Here is a 26,498-nt window from a genome sequence, read left to right as displayed (position 1 = left end):
AAAGGGTAGATATTTCATTATTTCAGCACGTAATTAATATGTAAAATAGATACACATATGAACTTAATATATAAATGTGAAATGTATTTGTCTGTTTGTCGAAACCTACAGTCTTTTTTGGTAAACAGAGTTTAGAGCTTGAGAAAGGAGTCCAGTTTTACGCGGTTCTGGGAAATGGTTCTCCTGCGATGTATGTGAAACGGCGGAAAATTATATTAATATTATGACCCAACTTCCAGACTTCGTCTGTCAGAGAGGAATGGAAGAAAAAGACATGTTGCGCCGACTCTAAATGACTTGGGAACAGGGCAGGAAGATGATGATGATGAAGAGATTTCAACATGCCCCGGGAATTGAGGCTGTGACCGCGTGCATAGTACTCACACTTTATCACATCGTGGCAGTCAAGGAACAGAAAATGTTTACAAACATTCAATTTATCTCTGAATCATTCGGTTATTAACCGATGATAGCGTTGAAAAGCATAAATATTTTGTATCTAAGGGGGCGTGTTGTAGATACTCGCACATGACGTATGCTTTGGTAAAATCCCGGTGAAAACAAAACAAAAACAATACTTCCCAGAAAGTAGAAAGATATGCTCATAGTGATTCACAAAAAAATCTTTGTTATCAATTCCACTACTTTTGTATGAGTAAGTTAAAATATTTATTTCCAAACAGTAAAACAATGAAAACAGCTACAACTTTTTTTTTGTAAAGATTTTTTTATCTTCATATCTGTTTTCATTCTTCAGCCATCAGTGAATCTTTTGTGTAGCTTGTTCGGGACCCAAAAATAGAGCTTTGTATTTATTTAAATAAATGTATTTGAAATACCTCAAAAGTTATGATAGTGGTTCTTTATTTCAGTTGCGTACAGACACTAGGTACACTACAGATTATTCAGACTTTTAAACACTTCACTACGTTAACAAGCTGACAGTATATTTATAAATTTGCTGATAAAACCATCAGTTATATTGAAACCGTATTGTAAAATGATTACTTATATAATAAAAATTAACTTCCCTGAGTAAAAAATATATCCGTCGAGATATTTTGCAGTAGCTTCCGAGACCAAGTTCACTTCCTTCTCCGGACCATCGCAGGCACAACTATTTCTCATTACAAATCTTACCCTCTATCCACGCTCTTAGAAATACGTAGGTACATTTTCTCCAAACAAACAGTCATAAGGCAAGGCGTTACATTCACAAACAAATCGTAAGTGGTCCACCATGTTTGTTTACAAAGCAAAGCTAAACATTTACAGGTCGTGAAATATTCACGTGTACTTTATGAGCTTTTAAATCATTCAAACATATGGCAGCGAAAGATTTTTTTTAGATCAGCCTTGAACTCGATTCATTGGGCATATTTTTTTACTGGCAAATGTAGGTGTCGCTTTAAGCTTCTATGTAAAAGAAGGCGGCACTGAAAGCACCTAACAAACCGAAAAAACAAAATAACATACACATTAAAACTATTTGAAAATGATTCTTGTTTGCACAACTTTTTAATTGATGCTCTTGTAATCTGGTGTATACCTAAATAAAATCTAATTGCATTTGCCACTCTTGGTACCTTGATAAATGAAGTCATAGCGAGACTACTGACATACCTTGAAAGGCACATCAAGCCAGTGATGCCAGATAGTCAAAATCCAGCCATTACCACGGAATGCATAGATAGATGCACGGGGCGACCGCACCAAGCGTTGCTTAACTCGATCCATCGACCCATATTGTTTCTTAGCCACAAGCACCTCTTAACACAAACATGCAATCCTAAATAGTACACAAACATCACACAAGAGCTTTGTTTTCACTTCCACTGCCCTAAAGCCAGGTAATAACACATGTTTACACGAACAACGTTTACACAAATAACTTCAGAAATTATCGTAAGTACAAAGGCGTTTCCTAAAACTACGCTGTTTTCAACATCAACATCTGAGATTACTGCTTGTAAAGCAATACTGAATAAATGGTAAATACAGCAGAACTAAAACAATCAGATAAGTATTCCTGGAATTAGTCAAAGGTGATGTTTATCAAGTTGAATAAATCTCGGGATTTTCAGGCTAGTAGTTTAGTTTATTTTTGACCATTTGGTCATAAGGTCATTTATCTAAAAGGATTAATTTTCAGGAGACATCTAATTTAATGTTATCATTATATTAAAATGTAGCAGCAATCAAATATTTTGTGAAAGGAAGTTCAAGTTAATGAATAAATGCTTTGCAATTTTTAAATACCTACACCCATTCGCCATTTTCAGCTGCCATTTACGTAAATAACTGTTTAGCCTTCTCCATAAGATTTAAACATGATTCTTCAACACTTCTTTTGTTGCTTTCTTAGATAACAATCACGCTGAAACAAATTGTATGTAACCGAAACAAGAAGATAAGCGTTCATAGAATTACTTTAAGGAGCTGAAAATTATCTAAATGAATAATTTCTCTTGGAGTTCTCTCAATTTGAGCTGAAATGAAGAGAAAAGAGCGTAAAGGGGTTTGTTTTAAGGGGAATAGCCTCTTTGTGTCTCGGTACAAAGATAACAGGCGGGAGTTGAGAGTTTTATGAGGAGGGCTAAGCCTCGAAGCGTGCCAGACTGGAAATGTGGGGCTTCAGTGATAGATAGAGAGTTATGATGCAGTTTTTTGCAAATGAAATAGAATCTGACAGCTGTCGAACAAAAACATATAGAGAAACGTCAGTTTTTTTACTTATTCGTGTCTCAATATTAAAATGGTAAGAGTATGTGGAGATACTCCAATACCACATTGTATTCATAAAAACAATGCCACACTATTTTTAAAGGGTCATTTAGTGCGAAGTTTATTTTCTTTACTAGTCAATTTCTTCCCAATTTTCCGTTCTGCTGGTATTTCCCATAGTAATGTCATCAGCATCAGAGTTTACTATCCATTCTAATACAATAAAGAGGAAATAGTTTTTAGTTGGTTTGTACCTTTTTTTCTTTTTGCTTTCACATAGGTATCACAATCCGCTACAACTAACTTCAAAACCGCGACCCTACCTTTACATTACGTGTATCCTACACTCAGGTTTCAGGCGCCATTTTAGTCTCCGTCGTAAATAATGCTAATCCCACAGTTTTCCATGATTAACACCTATATTAACAGTGATTAGCTCACTTTGGGCTATCAGCACTCGTAAACATGTGTTCACTTTGTTTTAGTCATTAGATAAAGTTAAAAACAGATTTTTGATTTTAGTCTAAGTAGATCATGGTCGTGGAAAATGCCATTGACTTTTTGATGTAATTTTAAATTCTCAGCCTAACTTTTATCCATGTCGTGTGAGTAATTGCCTATCTGACTTACACGCTCCATTTATCTATACTTCTTGGTAAGTTATAATTTGAAGTCTTATAACTCAAATAACATATAAAAAAAACACTTATCAAAAATAAAAAAATATATATTACCTGACTCTAAAATATTAAGCTATTAGGTGCCTACTTGGCCAAAAGCTATCTTCTCAAGCATACGCTACTTCGTCACTGCCAAACATCGATAAAATACTTTCTACCTAAAACAAGTTCTAGGGTTTAATACTAGTGCTTTAACAAATGTTATGACTACCCATTCGTTTGAGTATCGAACCAATTTGGATGTTATAGAATAAGTCATTTACTTGGATGGCTAGCTAGATAGATCTCTGTCAGATCTTTAACACCTGGTAGTCTGAGCCTAGAATAAAATCGATATAAAGTCCATTTCGCGAAAGAAGTCCCGTGGAAAATTGTGGAACTATATGTTTTTGTCCGTATTTACTGAGCTATCGCATAGATACTAACGCTGCGTCTGCGGGACTTCTTTCGTGAAATGGACTCTACATAAGTAGTTTTATCATCATCATCATATCAGCTTATTACTGTCCACTGATGAATGTAGGCCTCCTTCAAAGAGGGTCAACCATCCCTGTCTTGGGCAGGACTGTTAACATAAGCTTTGAAAGTAAGAACTAATATCAATCGTACATTATATGTATTATAACGGCGAAAGTTTATGATGTGTGCGTGTGTGTTTGCTGCTTTTTACACGTAATAAAGCTGATAGCTACATATCAATCTAATATAAAGTAGCCTTGTTAGGGCAATAGTTTCCTCCAGTGGTTAGACTGAAGTGCAACCGCTGGCGGAAACTAAAGTACGTAATATCATAAAACAAACTTTTACTAAACAAATATAATTTCATACATATTTAATCCATAAGCTAAAGTGAGAAAGAAAAACTTCATTAAACAATCAAAGCGTTCATTAATAAAAGGTTGGAAATTGTTCAAAAAGTTATGTTGGAGTTAATTCCGAGTTTGTACCAATTTCGTTTTACCTGAAACCGTTTCGTTCTAATTTAACACTTACCTACGTTTTACCAACAACGACGGTTTGACACTTTTCACGACAATAGCTTTTAAAAGTTTTGTATTATTTTCAGAAAATCCGAACATAAAACACTTATAAAGGCACAAAATAACATTTTTTATTAATAAATTGATGATAGTACCTTAGTGTGTCTATTGCGCTTTCAAAACTATTAAACTGAATCGTCAAATGTAATGCCTGAAAAAGGACATACGTAACGTCTGATTTATGTTTCTCAAAAATTATTGCTATACAAAAGTCTAATTAAATCTAGATTAATCTCGAAAGCTGACACATTATACGACAGACCTGTTATTGTCGAATATATTACGTAGGTACATTACTTATTAATTCATCAAGACATTGAAGTGTTAACACTCATGACACTTTATTAGATACAACACACAGCAACTATCAGCACATGCCTCGTATATTAACGAGAAGAGAATTAATTAATTAGCTCCAAGTAATAAATCATACAATATAGCTCCTTCAAGCATTACCCATTATAATTCTTGTAATAAAGCCATTTGTTAAGGAATAGTCATTTATTTTCAGAAACTTTTAAATCACATCAATGGGGAAAAAAGACTTTTAAATTACAAAAGTGCATATGGATATACCTTGGTTTTCCAGACTAGTTGTTCGCCCCGGTCTCACCCGCATCCCAAAGGGCCTGAAGCATGAATCCGGATTAAAACTATCTTATTTTTCAAATTGGACCGCTAGAGATTAGCGCGTTCAAGCAAACAAGCAAACTCTTCAGTTTTTGAATGTTAGTTTCTATCCCAATAAAATCTATTTAGCTAATTTTGCGCCTATTTTTCCAAAAAACACAGGGAAAGTTGCGGGACACCACTAGTTTTATCTAAACCTAATAAAAATTCATAAAATAGTTTCATCTCTCCATTTTAAATCACGGGCCTTAAGAAAAACTTGCGCCTTTTACAAAGCGACGCAACTTTATCGGTCTTTTGCAGGTAATGTAATCCTCTCGAAAGAAAAAACTTCTTCGGATAGTTTATGGTGCAATCTTAGAGAAGAAAAATTAAATAGGCGCTGCGCCAACCAAAAAGTTTTTAATTCTTAGTTGGATTTTTTTAATAAGATACCTGGCTGCATAAAGTTGTAAAGTTCGAAATTTGAATGCATTTTCTTTTTAATAAAATTGTTTTAAGAATCGATATCGATATGTAATCTGTTTGTAAATTAACTTAGATAGATATTTGAAATTATTTTATGAGACCTGGATAAAGTAATGGATAAAGTAATCCATTCGTTTTATTTTTTAATAGTATTTTATATCTCTCATCCGAAGTAAATAACTTTTATCGTACAAAGAAGTTGAGACCACCCACGCTTGGTGAGAGACACAACAAACTTTGTGCCACATAAACATTGTTTTATTTATTGTGTCTAGTATTTTCTCAACTAAATCCTACACTAAACACAATTGTAAGCAAAGCCGAGCCATAAAGTGCAGCTATCTCTAACTGATCACAGCTTTTGGTCTAATCTTCTCGTAAAAGTGCATTAAATACCTACTTTATATTTGCAGCAGCTTAAGAATAAGGCAAGAGGTCCGATGAAAAAAAAGGCAGCTTTTGTAAAATGTGTTTACATAAGTATACTTACCTACTTTTTAAAAATAAAGGACTAAAGTTGGCCTGTGATAAAAAGCTACTACAAAGATACTATAAGCAGACTTCAGCTAGTTAAGAAATTCTACAACCTTCCTACTTCACGAACGGTAGTTGTAAATAACTGTAGTTCTTTTATTTTTCCAAAGAAAAGTTTCGGCTACAAAGCGTTCTGTTGCCCAGTATTTTTCTCGGAACCACATTTCAGCATACAAAAAGGGTGCCAACGATTGATATAGGTGCTTGTTAGCAAAAACACTTTTACAGGACCAAGGGAACCTTACAACAGAAAAATAGGCTTTTAGACTGAGTTTTTCACCCTTGGGCTCAACACTTTATTTCGGAAACCGCTGATTTATGTAACTAACCTCTTTTCTTACGACTTCTTTTAAATTCGAACGCAGTTCTAGAATTGAAATAAAACACTGGCATTAATCAAAAAATATTTTTGTATCTTTTATTTTCTGTGGTAACACTGACACGATTTAAAATTGGAACTGACATTTGAAACTGATAGATTTATTGGTTGTCATATTTTTTTATCTGACTTCAAAAGTTCCCGATATTTTTCCAATTGTATTGAAGCTATTTTCAGAGTGGATTTTTCTCGGCTTGTATATTTTATTTTCTTTGGATCATGTGCAGAGGAATCCGATTCACTTGTAATTAAAATTTCGTTAATCCAGAAAACAGTTTCTTTGAATTCGGAAATGTTTCGAAGTCGGCATAAATAGGGTAACAAAAACATACGCTGTATCTTTCCAGAACTTTCTGTGTTGTTTTGTTTTATAAGAACAGTGCATAATCTTTGTTTGGCCAGAAATGCAATTAAACTAAAGTAGTTTGTGAGCATACTGCGTCGAAAAGAAAATATGCGAAAGAAAATTAAAATTCTTGTGCATGAAAAACTTTAGGTGAATTTTTGTAGATGCAGAAGAATTTTTATTTTGCAACTACCACGGTGTAGTGTCTTACAAACTATTTACTTCTCAAATCTTGCACATTAGGTTGAAATTTTACTTAAAAATATTTAATTCACTTTGAATACATGGACGATAGAAGGTGAATCTATACAATATACAATGTAGTCAGTTGGCGCGGAACTGTGAGAGAGTGTGGCACGGAGTAAAACGTTATGCATGCAAGCGAGCCGATATTTTACTTTCAGATGGTGTTTAAAGAGGATTCTATCAATCGGGAAAAATAACAAACAACATAAATTAGCCCTATTTTTTTGTGAAATAACTGTCTAAAACTGAACTAACCAAAACAATCCTCGCGAAATTCCATACACATAGTGTTCCATTATAATCACGAAGTATTTTGCGAATAATTAGTTTATATTAACGATGCGGATCTGAACCGCAAATTCCATTAGCATCATTACTGAGAGCTGTTTCATCTGCGTTCGATGATGTGCCTAATGTAATGACTAATGGACTTGGTATATAGGTAAGTACTATAGTACTATTGTTGAACATCAATGGCTCACTGTTGAATAAAGTTCACACATTACCAAAAATTTGAGAACTCGTGGCTAAGTCAAACCGGTTCGGATCAGTCGATCATAAAAGTTAAGCAACGCTTGGCGCGGTTGGTCCGTGGATGGGTGACCATCTTGGCTAAATAAGTTCTCCCGTGTTTTGGATGGCACGATAAAATGTAGGTCCCGAGTGTCATTTGAACATCTTTGGCAGTCGTTACGGGGAGTCGGAAGTCGAAGAGAAGATCTGACAACCAATCCAACAAGTCTTGCCAACTAACGAATTTTTTATGTTCTAGTTAGTAAAACTTATGAAGCCTGAATTTCTTCAAAGCTCAAGGCTTCCTGAAGTACACCTGTTTGAAAGTAAAATTCGGATTATTAATTCGATCTCAAACTTAGTTCTCGTAATAAGTTGGGAACAACAATATTTTATGGAAATTTTAAGTCTACCGGCTTATTGCCGAGCCAAAGGCCGAACTTTAGGTTTCTAGATTGTTCTAAATTGAAAATACGTCAGTTTCACGACCTATGAACATGTAGTTTTTTAGGTAATCGTCCTTGTTTTCAGGAGTTAATACTTATAGCTACTTATAGGTCCTGACTTTTATTTGAAGATCTTTAGCAGTCTTCACGGGTTGTTAGAAGCCAGAAGGTCTGAGAAGCAGTCTTAATAATAGGTACCGGGTTGCTCAGATTAGAGTCGCTCAATACAAAATTCAGCTGCATCTGGTTAAGAACCCAACATATATTGGGAAAAGGTAAAGACCGATGAATCTACCTATAAATGGCGATACACCAACCAGATCAATAGAACAAAATACCCTAAAATACAAACCGGTAACAGTAAACATATTTAGTTAGAACTAATCCTAAACCTATTGCAACCTCGTGCTAAATACGGTCGGCTTCCAAGCTGCAAATTAACGAGATGTTTCATTAGTGGGCCGCATGAACGATGCCCAATATGGCGGCGTAAACAACAATGCTAAAACATAATCGATATGATCGCGTTTCATTAGGATTTTGCATAATAAAAACAAGATATTTTTGTTTATTCTCGATTGTTAGAGACGAGATCAAAAAATCGTCTTGAATGGAATTCAGAATTTTGAAAATCAAATGTCGAATTGAATTTAAATCGGAACTGGCCATCACCACTTAGTTGTTTTTGTATGCTCATATTGAATTAGGAATTTGAAATTCTTATAATTATTGCGACTTAATAATAACACATGCTGTATTTTTTTTACATCTGTTTTGGCAATATAACTATATTTATAATACTCACAACTAACTCACTCATGGTTTTCTACACCATCAAATTATATGTCTATCGAAGATGCCCTTAAAAAATATTTATCTGATATGACTAATCCACATTGTCACTCAAATCTTATTGGTGTGATAAGAGGCCTTTGCCCTGCTTGGGATAAACACCAAGTATCATTCCAAGATTATTCTAAACTGCGGTCAAAATAAGGCTACATCATCGTCATGCCACATGACATTATCATTTCGGTGTTATACTGAATCCCTATAAGCAAGAAATATTACGATTTCCTTACTTCAAAAAACTATTGTTTACAAGCAAAGCTGTTTTTTTCTTAAATTGATTTTTATAAGAACTGAACATTAGTGTAGTATGTTCATATATTCTATGTTTTTTTCTTCGCTAGTAGACTATATTAAATACTGCACCTACCACTGCTATTTCCCCACCACCCAAAGCTAGACTGGGAGAAAACGCCTAAGGTGTTAAGTCCGCCATTGTACTGTTTGTGCAAAAAGTATTATAAATAAATAAATAAATTATTTTCATAAACATTATAACAGACCCCTTTTGACTATGTTTTGTTCAGAACTATTATAAATTGATTAGTAGACACCATGACTCATAATAATATAATTTCTTAAAGACACCTTGAAAACGTGAACTAATCTACTTGAGGACCACAAATAAAACCTTTGCGAACTCTATGCGTGTTTGTGGCCAATTTATTAATACCTTGTGCTGAGAACACCCTATAAATCTATGGGAAAGAAATATGGTCCAATTCAATTATAGTGTACTTGTTTATTATTATAGTTATGTCTAGAATCTTCTTTTCTGTGAAGGAATGTCTATTTTTGGGGTAAGATATCATTATGCTTAATTATATTCATCACACACTCATAATACGTCCCTTAGTCCCAAAATAAGAAGTAAGAACCTGAGTTGTCAATATAGTTATTTAATAACTACATAATAAACATCGATAAGTACGTATTATACGTAGGTACATGGCTAGACAGAACATGATCTATTTAACAAAAGTATGATGACAAAACCACTTGTATACAATTAATTAATAAAATTACTCAGCTGATATGATACTAAGATTATAAAACACACTTAATATAACCAGCATATCTGCCGTCATCACTTCGTATAAAAATTAATTGAAATAATTCATTACTTTGAGTACAATTTGTTCAACCTTAGAACATTGAACCAACTGGAGACGCTATTGCCTTGCCAAAAAGTGTCCCTGGACTGCTGTTCATACTTGTACGTGTGCGTCAAATGTAGGTATTCTTGTGTGTGATAATTTTAAACTTGTAAGTTTGCTTTAAGTACCTTACGAGAGCTTACAGTTAATTTAAAAATGTAAAACCCCTCGAAACCCCCTTTTTTAACTTCTTGCAACTTACACAAATGACTAGCGTATTTCTTACGAAAGCAACGTACAAGTGTAGTCTCTGTAACAGTGTAATCAAAAGTGCATGAGTATCTGCTCTATCTACTATTACTATGTGTAGCGTTGACTTAATTATTCGCGTTGAGATTGTGCTCATGGTGGTTCCAGTTGGTTATTGCTCTGCGATTTCACCAGTAGGTACTATAAAACGTTGGAGCTAGATTGTAAAACACGGTTATATTGTAGACTGACTTAACAATAAGTACGGACTTTAATTTATCTGAGTGTTATGCTTTTAGGTTACCCACGACTTTCTGCTTTGTAACTGTTATTGTTGAATTACTACGTATTTTCTTTATGGTGGTTTAACTGTATTCGATAACATGGTAAATGAGGAATAATGACCTAAGTACATAATATGTACTTTTATTTTTTGGACAGCTTTACGATAGAGCTGATTGGAAAATAAGGACACAGAATGATGATTAGTCGCTTTCCATAAGTCTGTCATCATCCTCCTAGCCTTTTTCCCAATCATGTTGGGGTCAGCTTCCAGTCTAACCGGATTCAGCTGAGTACCAGTGCTTTACAAGAAGCTTTCCATAAGTCTGTAAGAACTATCATTTACAAAACGTATAAAGAGACAATCACTTTACACAGAGTTATTTCATATGTGCTTTTTCTTAACTCATATTTGCTTTAAAAATTAATACACAGAACGTGAGACTTATTCACTTTATCTATATTGCAATATCAAGTTCATACTACCGATCAATAGAATGCCCATTTTATCTTTTGTTGAGACCTTTGCGCTTCTCAACAAAAGAAACTAATAAACTAACAAAAGACAGTCAATATTTTCTTCGAACAGAGACAAAACAATTTATAAAAATGTCATTGGCTTCGAGTTCTAAATAAATTTCTCTTATTTACGTATTAAAAGCAAACTGCAGACTAAACAGTCGGCCGATATTTGACCCGATGTTTGGCAAAACTTTTTTTTAAAGAAAATCTTGACTCCAACTTTCAGTCGGTCTGATACCGGCTAAATACCTGGTCTTTGTAAAGTGCATACTAGCATTCATCTTCATACTGATTTATGAGCATAAATAAACTATGGGAAGACTAAAAGTTTGTAGTGTGCCCGGTACTTGTAAATAAGAAACAAATGGATTGACTTACAGACAGTATATTTTTAAAGTTAAACTTAAACGTAGACTTGGGCTTTATGCGCCGCAGTCTTTTAAACATGATGTTTTATCTAACCAAACTAACTTCCCGCTCTGTGGTCACTGTAGTTGCTTGAACAAAAGCAATAACTGCATAGCATGTGGTGGTAGCAAGTCTGCGTTCACCTTTATTTATAAGGCCTCTGCCAAAACTTTCCCCCATAAGCAAAACTAATAGTTCGGTCTTATAGTTATCGGCACGAATCTTGAGCTCTGACCTTCACCTGCGCAGAAGTAATTTATTGGGTCCCTTTTGTGGTATGAAGTGAGGCGCGGGGGCGGGCTAAAGCGGTGATTGGCCCGCAGTGCATCGCGTCATAGCCGTCACTCGGGATTGGTTCTTTGCTAATAAATCACTTCTGCGCAGATGTAGGTCAGAGATCAAGATTCGTGCCGATAACTATACTGCAAGCTTTGCTAAGATTATGAGAACATATTTTTAGCTTATCAAACTTTCTTGATAAACTGATTCAACTGATTGCGATTTAATTTTGCATTTTTTTAAGAATAAAATTCGGAACGGTGAAATTTTTTTAATGTAAAATTTCACCGTTCTCAAGTATAAGGTCGATAGCTATAATTCAGTAGTCTGTTACGGCTAGTCTGTTCCGATAGGCGAAAGGTCGCGGGTTGCAGACCGGACTGTTGAACCTTTTGAACCCATTTGCAGCAGCCGCCGGAGTCTGGACAGAGGTTATCGCCAATTACTTACACTTATTGATTTGTTTATTAAAATAAGTAGTAAACGTTTTAATCGTTATTATTTTTTTAGTATGTTTTCCTCAATGTTCTGTGATTAAATAAGTAGCCACTGAACCTTTGTTTCGTTATTTAAATAAAATCTTTAAACAGTCGCGTACAAATAAAACAATTACTTACTGGCCCAAAAAAATGGTCACATGTCTAACTATCCCATAAAATGTCTTATAGTTGTACAATATTATTTGAAACATTAATTTCTGCACTAGTCATCAACCTACACTTATGCTACAGTATTATACTCAAAGACACAGATATACAAAACAATTAGATGGTTATCTATTTTACAGCCCAGAAGTCATGAAGCGAGAAAATAGGTCAAAATACTGCCAAGTAAGGCACTAGCAATCAGTCACTGACTACACAATAGTCTTAATTTCTGGAACTAAGAAGACGTTTGTGCAAATGACTGACTGAAAGTACTTAAAGCAATAAGTAAAAATTACAATAAGCAAAAATTACCACAGGGAAATAGATTGAAAACAGCTCGAAATATAAACTTTTCCATTTTCAAATAATCACTTCAAGGAAAATTTTAAGGAAGTTTTAAAGTACATAGATAGCGGAACATGCACTAATCGAGAAAAGTACCTAAGTTCAAAAATTTGTGTCTTAAAAAACCCTTTAATTTGGGTACCGTAAATGTAATTTACATAGCGTAAACGTAACAGTGGGTACGTAAAAAATACATATTCAAGTTTTATAATATTTAACCAGTTTTTTACTTTCAATAAACTCTCTCTATAATAACTTTAAGCTTATCCGCAAAACCACTGAGTTCGCGACATAAATTGAGGAATCGATTCAAACGCGATATCTCGATATAATGCTGTTGATTCGATATAATCCCTCTGAGCGGAGTCAATCGAGAATTAAGCCGGGAAGGGAAGATTTTTATTTGCTGTCGAACGATTTTCAAGCTTTTGAAATCGATTCTGTAATATTTTTGCGATTGCAGTGCTGTGCAAAATGATGGAGTTATAGATTTTGATTATTCTAAGTTACTATGTTAAAGTATTGAAAAAGTAAGTAGGTTATTCAAATTAAAACAAACACATTATTATAGTAGAGCAAAATACCTAATAATAATAAAAAAAAACAAATAGATAGGTAAGATAATCCGTAATAGTATTTTTTGTCGAACAGTGAAAGAAAAGATTTACGTAATCTTAGAATACTTAGGTAAAATAATTTATAGAGATTTATCCGTATATCTCGGTAAGATAACTCTACCAGACTAGTATTATTTCAAATACGCACTAAACTTAAGCCAAAGATTAAACAGTCGTGTGAAAAGAAGTAAAATGTTGAATGCTAAAATACTTAATGGGATATTTTATGTCTAGGCACTAAGAAGTAAATATTAGCATGCCACATTTATCAAAAGAAAAAGTTAATTAGGTATCACGCAAATATCAGAGCAAGTGTTCTTAAATTGATATTATTTGCATATTCATAAATCTTACTATTATTTCAAAAATCTTGAGTCATAGATAACAGCGATAAAAAATGTCTTTTTTTGATATCAATAACATCTTCAATTTTTTTTTTAGTTACTAGGTACCATGCCTCATAATGCACAATATAAAGCATATAATTACCTCACTGTCCCACTATTCCAAACATTAATAAAAACTTTACAATACCAGGCGAAATACTATGCAAAAATAACTTTTTTAATTAAAATGTATGTACCAACTAAACTTTTTATCTACCTAGTTTACAGCACTATGAATTATATGAGCGAGAATAAACGTACAATTTTGTTATTAAAAAAAAAGAACTGAGAATACATAGCACGAATCTATTTATTTTTAATCTGGAACGGAACATGACAAGCAATTTCATGTTACAATTTAAAATTAACTTTTCAAAATAAAAGCTACAACTATCTGGAATAAAAAAAAAATAGTCTGAACTTATTAACGATACTATTTCCATTAATTAAGAAGAGGGAATATAGGGCTTTTGATACAAGCAAGCGTATCATCGGAACAGCGACCGAGTACGGTAACTACAGTACCAGTCTCACATTGAACATTGGTGCGTGAAGACGACTTGACGGTCCGTCTGACAGCGAAATACGCGCGAAAACTTAGTGGAACACAATTTAAAAATCAGCCAGTACTTACCTGATTTGTTTAAAAACTTTTTGGAACAGTGATTGGAATAACTTTTTAATAACGTGCAACTTTTTTGTTTGGTTTAAAAAGTTTCGTGGATTTTTTTATTGTTTTTGGTTCGTCGCATCTACTTATTGGTAAGTTATTTTTATATTAATATTTTTAGTTATATAAGGATATTAAGGATATGAAGGATATAAGGATATGAAGGATATAGGCTAAGGATATAGTTTTTTGTTTATATCAATAAAATAAATTATTTGGGGTCGACATTTATTTAAATTGTGGGGAAAAACTATAATTCTGTTTATTTCATTATTTTTACGTACATTGATTGGTACAGCGTGATGACTAAGACGTTTATGAAACTATCGTTTTAAATTACAAATTAGCATCAACGTGATGCTCATTGCTTATTTAAAATAGGTAGTAAATCTTAATGAATACAGACAACTGACACTCAATTACAACATTTAAAAGTTGACAATACAAAGAATCATACTTTATTTCAAACATATTTTTTACGAATTTGTTTTCCTGAAAAAATGTTATGTAATAAGTAGATAGGTAAATACACTTGTACTTTCTTTTAATTCAATAAAAAAAATGGCAATCGTAAGTTGCAATTGGTTATGTATGAAGATAAAGCCATCAATATGAAAACTCAATAGTTAAAGTTACAATCTGAGGAGGTAACAGGACATACACAAATAACCAATCAATTTATTTTGTCATTTTCATTCTTCATAAAAAAATGGTCTGGGTCAATGGCAATGTCACTATAATAGGGTGGCTTTCCATTAGCATAAGTAATTAAGTATTATAGACTTTTATTACAAACGATATCATGCTAGGTATGTAGAATGTAGAGATGCTATAAGGAGGTACCTACCGTATTTTTTTTTATGTATGACATCATCTACCTAGCTTTTCCCAACTATTTTGATGAGATGCAGACAATTGCCAGTGCTTTACATGGAGCGACTGCTAATCTGCCCTTCTCAAAATCTCAACCCAATGACCTGGGCAATACAATATTTCTTGGTAAGACTGCAAGTCAGCTTTTCTGACTTTCAGTTACGATCAGCCGTGATACGTAAAAACGATTGCCGAGTCTTATAAGACACGGAGTAACTATGACATGGATGGTTACCAACCCGTGGACCTACCACACCCTAACCTTATCATGGACTCAGTCGGTTGTTACCTAGCTACAAACAATCTCTTCATATAGTAAAGTACTAAAAAGGCACAAATGAAAAGCGTCTTTTTCCACCATTTTTCACTTACATAAAAAGTAAATACTTCTTTTCTTTTCAAAGATGCTCTTATCATGCGGTTTCCATTCCGTATTTTCTACACGGAACATTACGCCTGGACCTCGGAGGTCCCATTTCCTAGCAAGTAGAACCATCAAATGTAACCAACCGGAACCGTGCTAACTTGCTGACCGAAATACGGACCAAAGGTCGTGTCCTATATGCTGGAGACTTTAAAGAGAAATTCATTTCAAGATGCCTTTGAAGTGTACCTAAATAAAAGTGTGAAACTAACTGACTGTAAATAATATTTTAAGATATAAGAACCTGAGTTGTTTAAAGTATTTTAAGCAAGGCCATTCTCCAAAAAATATTTATTCAAGTTTGATTATTCAAACAAACAAAATAAGTGATGAATATGTAACTTTAGTAGTTACTCTATAATTTGCAGCAATTTAACCCAAATCATAATATGTATGTATAGTTTGATACATTATGCCTGAAAACTAACATACGCAAGTAGGTTCACTTGGTAGGTACTCTATACATATGTATAATACCTACCAATGACATAGCTCTATCTGTAGTTCTTAATCTTAACTCGTCAAACTCCGAGCGAGTGTAATCTTACAGAAACTAGGTAACATTTTAAGTACTTTACTGTATGAAATTCACACGAGACTCTATGAAACTTCCATCACGTTTGACTTATTCAAAGTAATTTTCCTTGTTTGCTTTAAGTCTAAGTACTCAAAAGAAATTGCTCTTCAATGTGTTTGATGCTGAAAAATCACAATGATTTTATCAACTGACTTTCTTATCTACAGTACATATGCAGTACATATGTACTAGTCATAACTTGAACATATTTCCTAGTTCGCTACTTTGACGCACGCAAATTCTTTTTTTAATTTAGTCGCTCTACCAACAAAACAATAACAAATTGCGTGCGAAAATATCCAGAATTGCAAACTCTGTGCGCAAACACAGTCATGCTGGCTGTGATGCGTACATTTTGCTCGCGAACAATTTTAGTGGAACCTTGCTAACACATTTTCATCTTGCAGTTAGTGACAGCCAACTTCAGCGTCGCAAAGTTGACATTTGACAAGACCTATATTGAAATACTCCTTCTTAGTAACATGTATTACTGAATATCGTTAAGGAAAACGAAATAGTTCTTCCATAAAAAACCCCTGATTGAAAGGTGACCAATACTTGTCTAAAACGGACGTGATATTAATCCTCTATAGGACATATCAACAGCTAATTAAGATTATCGCTAGGTAACACCCTTACAAACTGATAAAATGTACCAAACACTAATTTCCGTTCATCATCAGTATTTATCAACTTTGTTATTAATAGAAAAAGTTGTTTATAAACGTTCTCAAAATACGGCGAAAGATTAATTTTGGATGTACGATTTATTTTGTCTATACGATATGAGTAAAACCTCAGACTAATAAAACAAAAGTTAAATAAACATAGACGGTCAACGATGTACTTAATTGATAAGTAGCGTGAATTAGAAATCATTATTTTGAACACAATTTTCTATTGAATCAGTATTACTTGATAAATATTGGAAACTTTGAAAAGTGTAGCAGATACTTGAAGTCTTATTTTGAAAAATAAATAACTTAAACACTTATTTTTCTTTCGTCTCCAAATTCTAAGAGTCAATACAATATCAGACCGTTCTCAAAAGTCATATCATATCTAACCACTCTTTTATCATGAACCGAGAACATCAAAGAAACAATCGGAATCTTTGTCAAATACACAATGTTTACGTTTAACATTTTTATCTAAAAAAACTTCTTAAAGAGATTGCGACTATCTCGGTACATAAAGCAAACTGATTTTATGTGCGTCACGATAGTACTGCAATTTTTATCAACGTCGTGTTTAAAGTAGACATTTCCGTTTTCTGATTTGATTTTCCGATTGGATTGCACCTCTTGAGAAGGCTTACCTAAATTGTGGTACTTTACGCTGATAAACTGTTTATTTAAATCAGTTTGTGGTGATAGAAAACTATCTTTTGCGGCTATTTTCACCCACATCTCGAAACTATCTTTATAACAGCTGTAAAAAATGTAGCCTATGTCCTTAGACAATTTGTGTACCTACTTTTATTTAAATCAGTAAACAGACGGAGAGAATTACTTTAAATTTTTACTTATTATTTACTTTTTAAAAAGACATGTTGCGTCGATTTACTTTTTATCCGGATGCGGGAAGTAGTTCCCTCAGGACGTAAGTGGAACTATTATTCAGAAAAATTAAATACGAGATTACTACTATCTGCCTCCCACAATCCTTACACTAGGCGTCCTTAAACCAGTATCCTAAAGTTTGATGAGTTTCGAAACTTAAGAGTTTAAGCGGATCCGGAACGACTGTCACAGGCTAAGGGCTTAGCATCACTCCGACCTACTGAAGGATCTTGATTTGTTAAGTGTACTGAGATCCGTTTATAGAACGACACTTCAGTATAAATAGAGTCTTAGAACACTGCAGATTAAACTTTTGGCCGACAGTTAGATAGATCGATAGATAGATATACTCTTTATTATGTACACCAATGAAAAAACAACAACAAAAACTAATCTAAAGATTTTAAAGTCGGTGACACAATGGGCGATCTCTGATAGACAACCCCATGCCCCATGGTTGGTTGACAGTTTATTTTGAAGGTAATCATTAATTAATTAAACTTTTTGGTCAATCTGATAGCGGCCAGATATCCGTGATCGTTATAATATGCCTAATGAGTGAGTTCGATGAAACTATCAGCCGTCAAAAGTGTGTAGGGCTGGGTCTCAAAAAGCTTCGATATTTCAGGATTTTTTGGTTGGTAATCACATTAATATTGATTCTGCAGCAAAAAAGTCAAGATTGAAGCACTGTATTTCATTTCAACCAATCGAATGTTTTCAAAACTATATTCAATATAAGATTTACATTTAAGAATCCATCTTCCATAGAGAGATAATGCACAGATCCATCAAAATTTGCCTTGTTACAATCCCTTGAGTTTATCTCTATAGTAGATAATAATATAAAACAAAGTCTGAGTAACAGCACTGTGAGTCAAAACTTTGATGAATTAGGTTATAAGGGTCGGGACTTCGAGAGTCAGTACAAAAATGTTTGATGACCATGAAATTGAATTTATTTTTCAAGGAAGGGTTGTGTCGACCGCGGCCATAATTGAACCTTTGAATAAATCATGAATGTCTCGTCTATGTTTATTTAACTTTTGGTTTTGTGGCTATGATAGTCCGAGGTTTTCATCTTGTCGCCTAGAAAAATAATAACGTCTAGCAAAATTTTTCTTTGGGAACCCCCAAGGACAAATTAGAAATATACATATTACGCTTACCAAACTTATTACTTATACGTATTTATCAAGTAGACCGGCTTTATAAATCGAAATTCATATAAAAATATAATAAACTTACACTTAAATGGCATAAAGAGTCCTGCATCTTCCAAAAGGCAATACAACTTTGAAGCGAAAATCTGAGAAAACCTGAAATATCAGCTTCAGAAAATAAATTGCAAAACTTCCCGTTCCCGCAGTCCGCTTTCGGTCAGCTGACAATTGCTTATTCCTTTGAAAACATATCAAAAGATTTACGTGTCGAATTCGCAATACATACTTGACAACAGGATATTATGGATGTAGCCAGATATCTTTCAGACTCTTTGTCATGTCCATTTCTAGTCCACTTTGTTGAATTGTGGCTTCAGGCTAGTGAAGTGACGAGCTTGAAAGGTCAAAGCCTTTTGGGTTGGTAATCTTTTGTCCTAGAAGAGTAGCTCAAGTTTGATTTGATTGCTTTGGTCCCAATTGGCTATTCAGACTTTCATTATTAGGCCAAAACGAAAACTAAAGTTCACTTGTTCCTCCATTATTCGGCAAGGCATATTTCAACTGTTCAGCATTATCTGGAAATTCAGCAAGTAAACTGACAGGTTTCATTGCATGTGCTATTTCGAAGTTTGTGATTTGCACACAAACCTGTTCTCAGAACTTAGACTGCTATTCCTGATATTGGAAAAGTCATTTCGAACACAGATTTGGAATACACAATGTTAGTACGAATTACTATGAGTATTGAGTCACTTGTTATCAATATCATCATCATTCATTTTATAGATCAGCACTATTTGATGTCTCACATGGAGCATTATGCTTCTCATAAGGAAGATGATAAATCATGACGAATTGACTTTTGATTATTCTATACCTCATCATCATCATATCAGCCTACAAAAATCCCGGTTTTGAGTCACATCCATTTGCTGCTTACCATAATGATGACCTCCTAGACGATTGTCGGCTACGGCGGTCGTTCTCATGTAATATAGCCAATTGCGCAGAACATATGCACAAGCATTTGCTCAGAATCAGGTACACTCATTATTCTTATGGCCCGATGGGACGGCAATCCGACACCACCAGAGAGAGATCAGACACAGGCCCGACATTAACGTGCCTACCATACACCTACAATAAAGAAAGACACTTTAAAAAAATGTCTTATAAAGCCTCCAACCTCCGTAATACCACGACACTTTATGGTAAGACCTTGTAAAAAAGATCTGAAGTGTTATGATGAATATTAAAACTTTATTTCTGAGACACGTGTGAAGATTTCAAAGAGATTGGGAACTTCAATGTTTGTCTCTGATATAGGTTTGTAAACATTGTAAGAGGATGTTTATGCTGTAGTAGAAGTAGTCTTTTTTTTTCTTTGTGCATTCGAACTTTGAAATGTAGTGCATTGGCCTCTTTTGCGACCGGTGTCAATACTCTTTGAGATTATGTCCCACCTTTTTGACCTACTATACTATTGTTTTATGTATGCCTAAAAACAATGCCTCGTAATATTTATTCTAAAAACTTTGTTTAGCTAAATTTTCCTACAAAAACAATAAAAAATACACGTCAAAAGCTAAGTATTTCCTTCATATTCTGAAGCCTTAAGACCTCATGATAAATTATCTTTAATGTTCATTACGTGCTTTCTTTTCCGTAAAATGTTTTTCACTTTCTTAGTACCTGTTTTGATTTATATTTGATTTACAACATTTTGTTTATGGCTTTAGTTTATTTCATTCAGTTGTCACATGCTGTTATCTCATTTTATTATTATATGTGTTGCGTTCTAATGCTGATTAGATATAACTCTAACGGTTGTTTTAAAACGATGACAATGTTTTGAGATTAAAACTCGGGAGAACAATCTATTGATAAGGCAGTAGTATTCATATCGATTGTTATGTGTCTGCTGCTGAAGAAATTGTCTGGCACACTACACTGCAGCAACTTTTCTTCTTTCAAATTCAATTCTATACTAGCAGCACCATACACCACTAATGGGTGAAAATTTGCTTATTTCCTTTCTCTATTTTTGTACTTAAAAGTCCGTATTTTGTCACGAAAGCAGACAGTATTATTTTTGGCATGCATAGTATCAAGTCAGAATTTCAGTGTTGCAAACACAAAAAAAATATATCATGCCCAATAGGTATAAGTGTTCCAAAACAATTGCATCGAAGTGTGCTCATAGGTCAATGAACTCTTCTATAAATTCCCTGTCCATACTCAACTGACCATGCAATGTGCATTTTAACTTTCTTTGAAGCATATATTTCAAGAAGTGCATTTCTCTACGTTGTCAAGTCCTTGAACTAGTCACGGCAGTTGCACTGTTTAACATTGTACTTCCGAACGACAAACTTGTAAAAACATTACTCTTCCGTTTGCAGTTAGGTAAGGTCTGCTGTTTAAAAATGTGCGGAAGGGAATTGTTGTTTTAATATTTATTTTCGAAACTATGTACTATTTAAAACATTGAAAAGTATGCTGTCCTGACCCGCAAATGCTCTGAATTCTACCTCAAGTCGAGTCCGCCAAACTTCGAGTCTGTATTCTTTTTTTTAAATATATGTTGCTTATTTACCTATAAAGAAACACTAATTTTTATCATAGGAGCAAGAAATAGTTTCCCTTTGGAAAGACAGTTAAAAATGTTTAAACCTAGGATTTTATTAGAACCTTTTTGAAAATGCCTACATATTATTGCAAACTTGGGTACTTATTTAATATAACGTCATTATTTGATAGACAAAGGTTATCATGAATGCACGTGCAGTTAATTTTACGGGTGATGGATCAGATCATTTGACATTTGTGACGTTTTTGATAATTTTAATGAACTATAATAAATTATAATTATTACGATAGATCGATGAGTCTATTAGCTACTGACATGATCTTGAAATTATAATTTACATTTATTTAATACAAGTTGTTTGGCGTGGTTTTACCCGCACTACTTTCCGTATCAGCACGAAATAAAGCTATTGACAAAAATAACATAGCTAGCATTCTATTGGTAAAATAATTATCAAAATCAGTTCAGTAATACAACCTCACAAAACCTCTTAATAATGTGAGTTGGTAAGTATGTATATAACATATTCTTATTTCCATTTTTAACGAGAAGGAACCTTTTAACGAGAAATTGCACTATCCTCATCTCAAGTATCGTTTAATAAGTGCTTAAGTAAATATTGGGGTCGTTAGGGTCTGAACCCTTACCTTTATAATATCCTTAAGTAAAGCTATCGTTTCCTTAAAATATGCCGAGGTAAACCCCTAACTAGGGGAACATTATCCAATTTTGCTCACTAATACTTACCTATTATAAAAAAGTAACTCTATACAAAAAACGTTTTCAAAAAATAACCGGTGCTAAGATTGTGCAGAAGAGAGGTGATAGATATTAGTTGAACAGTTCTGATAATTATTCATGCATTAGAAATCCCCTCAGGATGCGAGTGAAATATATTATTAGTATCATAAAGCTGAAGCTGAGCACGCTAATCTTAGGAACTACGGTACAGTTTTGAAAAACATATTTCAGTGTTAGATAGCCTATTCATCGAGCAAACACATAGGCTACTTTTTGGGTTCGTGGAGTAGTACATAAAAGCTAAAAAAAAATCCCAAAACAACGCAATTAGGCTCATAATATTACGCAATACACCTAAGTAAGTACTTTAGCCAACCTACGTGAAAACAGGCGAATTGTTGCCATAGTAACCTGAGTACCCGTCACGCCATTACGATAGTTTGTTCAAGCTATGGCATTGATAACCTACATAAGAGAAATGTGTTACCTGTCATGGAGTATTGAAGGAATGGAGTATGCATTTATTTGATTCAGTGTTTTTATGTAAGGCTAATATTTTAAATATTCGTTTGGTAAGGTCTTGTAATAAAGGTATCTAAGTTTGATCAATATTGCCATATTGTAGAAAAATTCTTGCGAAAATTTATTTGCAATTTAGTTACTTCTTTTTAAAAGAAAACTTGCCTTAACTTTTTTATCTTAATTATCTTACAAACCTATTGTTTATGTCAATATTAAAACCTTATGTGCACTTTTTCACCTAAACTCTCTTTCAACGTACTCTTCTGTGGTGTCACTTATCATTGGTGAACTACAAATATCACGTCATATATCTCGCTTCTGATTGGTGATAAAACTTGACCAGTTATCGCTCCATTCTCACTGCATCACGGTTCAATATCACAATCAATCTTCGATAGATTTATCTCATTTTCTATTATGTTATCAAGAACTTTGCTCATGTCATCATCTTATGTAGCACGTCTTATACGCAATGGCACTTAACGCTATGGTTACGCGTATAAATTTTATCAATGGAAATGTTTTCTTTTTTTTCTGTTGAGTCTAATTTCTTCCAAAAGTTAATCATTTTCAGCCTTTCTGATTGTCAAAGGCCTCTTCTCATATAGAGAAGATATGGAAACATTGCTCATCACGGTTTCCCAAATTATGTCCGTATTATAATAAACTTTATTTCTTCTAATTAGTTCTATTCTATTAATCCAAAAAATTTACCATTTGTGAGCAAAAACTAATTGTTTCTTGTTTATAAGACGGGCCATAGATCCCGCAGATTTCGTAATAGTAAATGACACAAAAGGTAAGTTACCAGTTTTAACGTTCTTAAGATGCAGAAGCGCACTAACTTCCCCGATAAGTTATCTGTTCCCGGTCACGTTTTCTCTGTATATTATCACGAAGATTTATGAAGCAAGGTTTTCAGTACGAAGTGTTTTATTCATATGATTCAACGTTTCATGAAGCAACTCAATTATGATACTTTGACATTTGTACTCGTGGTCGCCATTTTATGTGCTGACCGCCTTGTTTGGCTTGCATTGTTGCATACCTTTTTTGTAAAGTTTAAGAGGACGAATTGGAATTTTTGGCGCCAAGGATGTCAATTTTTCTCAGTAAATACAAAACGGATCAAAATACAACTTGGTTACCTGAAAGTTCATGATATAAGCCTTATTTTGTTAGTTGTAGAAACATGATTAGGTAACTTTTATAACAGAGAAAAATATATCAAACATACCTCTTTTTAAAAAGAGATTCACATATTATGGGCAAACGGGACCGATTTAAGCCTCTTAACTTTTTTAGTAGTTGAGTATATACATACTCTTTAAAATGGTAGTAGGAATTTTTATTAAATTATCATTTCTAAATATTAAAATTACAAAACCATTTTGTCGCTTACGACTTTTAGTTATAAGCTAGCGCGCGTATTGTTATCCTCGCCCCGCTCAGACGCTCCGACCCCTTTTGGCGCCTTAGATGCGCGTGCCGGTTATGGAATTATTGTTGACCACTTCCTCGCCTTAACTTACAGAAAAATACTATCAAGTATAAATAGAAAGCCAATTGTATCGTATTTAAGGCCTAAGGCGTAGGTTTGCTTCGTCTTTACTTCACTTATCATTATATATATTATATATTATATCCTTTAAGATAAAAATCTATGTTTCCACCGTTACTAAAAGGTAGACGACTAGGTATTCAAAGGCCTGCTACTTTGAGAATAATGCTTGAAAAACATACAACATTTTACCATTCTTAAAAAACAAAAAGGATAAAAATACATATGTAACACAAAATCAAAAAGTTTGTTCAGCTTCTTTATTCAAAAATAACTTACCAATCTGTCTTTTTCATTCGAAAATAAACCACTAAAAATAACACAACATTTTACACAAAACCCCGGAGGATTATTTCACATTTATTTGAAAAGCTCTCATTGACAGCGAACATTAAAAAGCCGTGTAAGCTTTATTTCAGCGAACAATGAACCCGTAAATAGTGATATTATCTCAAAGCATTTTCATGGGTTTTTCCAATGTTGTTACAATCCACTGTCAGGTGTTTATTCTCTGGCTTTATAGAGCTATTAAAATTGTTTTACTGTGTTCTCTGTTTTTATATAAAATTGAAGTGGGGAGAAAGTTACTCAGAATGGTTGGTAGAGGTATCTTTTCAACCTAAACCTTCTTCTCGAATCATTCTATCTTATATAAACTGCAATGAAAATCTGTTCATCAGTTTTTGAATTTATCACGCACGTTTTTGAACGGACGGTGGCAGTGCAATAGTAAAAGTAAAATGCGTTTCAATCGAAAGTCTTACGAAACCCATAACCTAAGAAAGGCTATTGAGTAGAACACGAAAAATAGCAAATGAAAATTATTACAAGCTTATATCCGGGCCTATTTAACTCAATCTGACGTAAACAATATGTTTAAATATAAATAGGTAGACGTTCTATGTACAGATGATGTAAACTGCAAGCATTGGTAATAAAATAAATACGAGTACGTTACTATACAGACTCTTTTGTGCTGGATCTCCTTTCAAAACGTCATGTATACAGAGGAGAGTGACCAGGAAACCTCGAGGCTAATGCTTTCTTTATATCATCTGTGAGTTATTTCATTATGTCACTGTGACGCGTGACGTCACCGCTTTTGATGTTGGGACGTGCAAAGGTAATACAAGGGTGACCATGTCGCTAAGAGTACGCTCGTATTGTAGAACCAACCAGTTGGCTGGCAGTTTTTTTGAGGGAACCTTGAGTCCATTCAAAGTTTACAGTCGATCTGATACAGCTAAATACCTGATCTTTGTTAAGTGCGTGTTACTTTGACTCAATCTTGGACATGGTATGGTATATAAATCAATAACATTTTTGAACGTCCGTAAATTTCCTTCCGTGAAAAACAGCTAAGTTAGTTTATAATGTTCTAGGTATTATTTCCTATTATAAAACACCTTATTATTTTCTATAAACTAATTCATTGAAGTAGGTAATCAAAAGTTTCTAACTCTCCTTATTAAAATCGTGCAGACCTTTTCTCGGAACCCTGAACAATAATAAGGTCTATTATTATATTTAAGTATATTAAATACCTTGAAGTAAATACTCCACTTCAATGAACTGCTGAAGGTACTACAGCACTAATTAATTGTTTATGAGAAGGTCTGATATTTTTGTTTCAATGGACTTTAACAACATTTAGGTATTTAAGATTCCATTTTGATGTATTTTTAATTTTATCTGTTTATCCGTGGTTTTACTCGCGTTCCGTGGGAACTACTTCAGGTTCCCAGACCAAATATAACCTATATTACTCGGGGATAGTCTAGCTTCATAACAGTGAAATATTTTTTTAAATAGGTTTAGTATTCCCACGACGGCTTTACACAGCTAAAAATATTTTTTTGCCCTTTGTTATCTATTTAAAACACGCGTAATAACGAGTACACCATTTCATTTATCGAGTTGGAAATCAAATTAGAATTTTGGGATCACGAAAATGCTTTCACAGTTTTTTTCCCTGTAACCAATAGGGTGGGGGATAATTGCAAGTGGGTTCCGTAATAATACCGGCAAAATAACTCGGCAGTTAGATTTTTTTTGAGAAATTGAATAACATAGGTATCTCGGTTTTTGTAAACATGAGTCGGCGTAAAAGTATAAAAGCGGCAATTTT

At 33.7% G+C, this 26,498-nt stretch overlaps 1 protein-coding gene across 2 annotated transcripts in view; it reads left to right on the top strand.

Annotated features, from left to right (window-relative positions):
* Positions 1–14,219: 14,219 nt before the first annotated feature.
* The window catches only part of LOC110371999 (neuropeptide Y receptor type 2), a 267,501-nt gene continuing 255,222 nt past the window's right edge, over positions 14,220–26,498 (top strand). For both annotated transcript variants that reach the window (XM_049850523.2, XM_064036799.1), the window contains exon 1: positions 14,220–14,449. The gene's annotated coding sequence lies outside the window, so the exon portion shown is untranslated. The remainder of the gene's footprint in view (positions 14,450–26,498) is intronic.

Source organism: Helicoverpa armigera, chromosome 11 (genome assembly GCF_030705265.1).
Source record: "Helicoverpa armigera isolate CAAS_96S chromosome 11, ASM3070526v1, whole genome shotgun sequence".
Lineage (NCBI taxonomy): Eukaryota > Metazoa > Arthropoda > Insecta > Lepidoptera > Noctuidae > Helicoverpa > Helicoverpa armigera.
Note: the sequence above shows the minus strand (reverse complement) of the source record. Positions and strands in the feature narration are given on the sequence as shown.